Below are 4,508 nucleotides of genomic sequence, written 5' to 3'. Positions count from 1 at the left end.
AGATTCCAACTTGTTGAATGGGGTTGGTAAGTACTTCCCAACCTCTTCTTTGGATCTCATGGCGGATCTCCGGATATTCACCCTTTTTGAGTGAAAAGGGGACCTCGGGGATCACCTTCTTCAAGGCCACAACTTCATAGAAGTGGTCTTGATGCACCCTTGAGATGAACCTATCCATCTCCCATGACTCGGAGGTGGAAGCTTTTGCCTTCCCTTTCCTCTTTCTAGAGGTTTCTCCGGCCTTGGATGCCATAATGGTTATGGAAAAGCAACGCTTTTACCACACCAAACTTAAAATGTTTGCTCGTCCTCGAGCAAAAGAAGAAAGAAGAGAGTAGAAGAAGAAGAAATGAGGAAGAGGGAGATGGTGGTGTATTCGGCCAAAGAGGGGGAGAAGTGGTGTTTTGGTTGTGTGAAAATGAAGGAGTGAAGAAGGGTATGTATAGGAGAGAGGGGAGATGGGGTTCGGCCATATTGGGTGGGTTTAGGAGGGGAAGTGGTTTGAATTTGAAGGGTGAGGTTGGTGGGGTTTTATGAAGGATGGATGTGAGTGGTGAAGAGAAAGATGGGATTTGATAGGTGAAGGGGTTTCGGGGAAGAGGTATTGAGGTGATTGGTGAATGGAGGAAGAAGAGAGAGTGGTGGTGGGGTCCTGTGGGGTCCACAGATCCTGTGGTGTCAAGGAAAAGTCATCCCTGCACCAAATGGCATCAAAATTCACGTTTTGACCCATTTCTGGCGTTAAACGCCGGGCTGATGCCCATTCCTGGCGTTTAACGCCAGGTTTTAGCCCTTTTCTGGCGTTTAACGCCAGTCTGGTGCCCCTTTCTGGCGTTAAACGCCCAGAATGGTGCCAGACTGGGCGTTAAACGCCCAACTGCTAGGCTTACTGGCGTTTGAACGCCAGCAGCATCTTCCTCCAGGGTGTGCTGTTTTTCTTCCTGTTTTTCATTTTGTTTTTGCTTTTTCAATGGATTTTGTGACTTCTTATGATCATCAACCTACAAAAAAAAAATAAAATTACAAAAGAAATTATATAGATTATAATCATTGGGTTGCCTCCCAACAAGCGCTTCTTTAATGTCAGTAGCTTGACAGAGGGCTCTCATGGAGCCTCACAGATACTCAGAGCAAATGTTGGAACCTCCCAACACCAAACTTAGAGTTTGAATGTGGGGTTTCAACACCAAACTTAGAGTTTGGTTGTGGCCTCCCAACACCAAACTTAGAGTTTGACTGTGGGGGCTCTTCTTGACTCTGATTTGAGAGAAGCTCTTCATGCTTCATCTCTATGGTGACAGAGGGATGTCCTTGAGCCTTAAACACAAAGGATTCTCCATTCACTTGAATGATCAGTTCACCTCCATCAACATCAATCACAGCCTTTACTGTGGCTAGGAAGGGTCTGCCAAGGATGATGGTTTCATCCATGCACTTCCCAGTCTCTAGGACTATGAAATCAGCAGGAATGTAATGGTCTTTAACCTTTACCAAAACATTCTCTACAAGTCCATGAGCTTGTTTTCTTGAGTTGTCTGCCATCTCTAATGAGATTCTTGCAGCTTGTACCTCAAAGATCCCTAGCTTCTCCATTACTGAGAGAGGCATGAGGTTTACACTTGACCCTAAGTCACACAGAGCCTTCTTGAAGGTCATGGTGCCTATGGTATAAGGTATGGAAAACTTCCCAGGGTCTTGTCTCTTTTGAGGTAATTTCTGCCTAGACAAGTCATCCAGTTCTTTGGTGAGCAGAGGAGGTTCATCCTCCCAAGTCTCATTTCCAAATAACTTGTCATTTAGCTTCATGATTGCTCCAAGGTATTTAGCAACTTGCTCTTCAGTGACATACTCATCCTCTTCAGAGGAAGAATACTCATCAGAGCTCATGAAAGGCAGAAGTAAGTCCAATGGAATCTCTATGGTCTCATTTTGAGTCCCAGATTCCCATGGTTCCTCATTGGAAAACTCATTGGAGGCTAGTGCACGCCCATTGAGGTCTTCCTCAGTGGCGTTCACTGCCTCTCCATCCTCTCCAAATTCGGCCATATTGATGGCTTTGCACTCTCCCTTTGGATTTTCTTCTGTGTTGCTTGGGAGAGTACTTGGAGGGAGTTCAGTAACTTTCTTGCTCAGCTGTCCCACTTGTCCTTCCAAATTCCTAATGGAGGACCTTGTTTCAGTCATGAAACTTTGAGTGGTTTTAATTAGATCAGAGACCATGGTTACTAAGTCAGAGGGGTTCTGCTTAGGATTCTCTGTCTGTTGCTGAGAAGATGATGGAAAAGGTTTGTCATTGTTAAACCTGTTTCTTCCACCATTATTATTGAAACCTTGTTGAGGTCTCTCTTGATTCTTCCATGAGAGATTTGGGTGATTTCTCCATGAAGAATTATAGGTATTACCATAGGGTTCTCCTAGGTAATTCACCTCTTCCATTGAAGGGTTCTCAGGATCATAAGCTTCTTCCTCAGATGAAGCCTCCTTAGTACTGCTTGGTGCATTTTGCATTCCAGACAGACTTTGAGAAATCAAATTAACTTGTTGAGTCAATATTTTATTCTGAGCCAAAATGGCGTTCAGAGTGTCAATCTCAAGAACTCCTTTCTTCTGACTAGTCCCATTGTTCACAGGATTCCTTTCAGAAGTGTACATGAATTGGTTATTTGCAACCATTTCAATGAGCTCTTGAGCCTCTGTAGGCGTCTTCTTCAGATGAAGAGATCCTCCAGCAGAGCTATCCAAGGACATCTTGGATAGTTCAGAGAGACCATCATAGAAAATACCTATGATGCTCCATTCAGAAAGCATGTCAGAAGGACATTTTCTGATTAATTGTTTGTATCTTTCCCAAGCTTCATAGAGGGATTCTCCATCCTTCTGTCTGAAGGTTTGGACTTCCACTCTAAGCTTACTCCATCTTTGTTGTGGAAAGAACTTTGCCAAGAAGGCATTGACTAGCTTTTCCCAAGAGTCCAGGCTTTCTTTAGGTTGAGAGTCCAACCATATCCTAGCTCTGTCTCTTACAGCAAAAGGGAATAGCATCAGTCTATAGACCTCAGGGTCTACCCCATTAGTCTTGACTGTGTCACAGATTTGCAAGAATTCAGCTAAAAACTGATGAGGATCTTCCATTGGAAGTCCATGGAACTTGCAATTCTGTTGCATTAGAGAAACTAATTGAGGCTTAAGCTCAAAGTTGTTTGCTCCAATGGCAGGGATAGAGATGCTTCTCCCATAAAAATCAGGAGTAGGTGAAGTAAAGTCACCCAGCACCTTCCTTGCATTGTTTGCATTATTGTTATTTTCGGCTGCCATGTCTTCTTCTTCTTTGAAGAATTCGATCAGGTCCTCTAAAGAGAGTTGTGCTTTGGCTTCTCTTAGCTTTCTCTTCAAGGTCCTTTCGGGTTCAGGGTCAGCTTCAACAAGAATGCCTTTGTCTCTGCTCCTGCTCATATGAAAGAGAAGAGAACAAGAAAATGTGGAATCCTCTATGTCACAGTATAGAGATTCCTTGAGGTGTCAGAGGAAAAGAGAAATAGAAAGAAGAAGGAGAAGAAAAATTCGAACTTTACTTAGATAAGGTTCGAATTGTGCATTGAGAAGGAGTGGTACTCCATAAATAGAAGGATGTGAGAAGGAGGGAAGAGAATTTTCGAAAATTCAATTAAAAAGATTTTGAAAACATTTTTGAAAATTTGATTGATAATTTTCGAAAATTCAAAGTGAAAAAGAAATCAAGTGATTTTTTTTTTGCAAAAGATTTTGAAATTAGAAATTAAAAAGATTTGATTGAAGACTTATTTTGAAAAAGATGTGGTTAAGAAGATATGATTGAAAAGATTTGATTTGAAAACAATTTTAAAAGATATGATTTTAAAAATTAATGACTTGCCTAACAAGAAAAGATATGATTTGAAACATTTAAACCTTTCTCAACAGAAAAGGTAACAATCTTGTGATGTTTCAATCAAATCATTAATTGTTAGTAAGTATCTTTGAAAAAAGGAAATAAATTAATTTTGAAAACATTTGGTTGAAAAGATATGATTTGAAAAAGATATGATTTTGAAAAACTTTGAAAACTTGAAAAAAAAATTGATTTTGAAAACAAAATCTTCCCCCTATCACCATCCTGGCGTTAAACGCCCAGAATGGTATCCATTCTGGCGTTTAACGCCCAAAATGCACCCTTTTTGGGCGTTAAACGCCCAACCAGGTACCCTGGCTGGCGTTTAAACGCCAGTCTGCCTTCTTCACTGGGCATTTTCGAATGCTCAGCTTTTTCTGTATAATTCCTCTGCAGTATGTTCTGAATCTTCAATTCTTTGTGTTTTTGACTTGAAAAGACACAAATAAAGAATATTTTTTGGATTTTTAATAATCAAAATGCAACAAGAATCAAATAACAATGCATGCAAGACACCAAACTTAGCAGTTTGTATACTACTGACACTATATGAGACACATAAACACTCAAGTCAAAAGAATTCAAAGATCAGAGTAAGAAA

At 40.7% G+C, this 4,508-nt stretch overlaps 1 non-coding gene across 1 annotated transcript; it reads left to right on the top strand.

Moving 5' to 3' along the window:
* Nucleotides 1–2,802: 2,802 nt before the first annotated feature.
* Nucleotides 2,803–2,910, top strand: LOC130953692 (small nucleolar RNA R71). The gene has a single exon (XR_009075854.1). It is a non-coding gene; the product is annotated as a small nucleolar RNA R71 (small nucleolar RNA).
* Nucleotides 2,911–4,508: the final 1,598 nt, after the last annotated feature.

This window comes from Arachis stenosperma, chromosome 9 (assembly GCF_014773155.1).
Source record: "Arachis stenosperma cultivar V10309 chromosome 9, arast.V10309.gnm1.PFL2, whole genome shotgun sequence".
NCBI lineage: Eukaryota > Viridiplantae > Streptophyta > Magnoliopsida > Fabales > Fabaceae > Arachis > Arachis stenosperma.
Note: the sequence above shows the minus strand (reverse complement) of the source record. Positions and strands in the feature narration are given on the sequence as shown.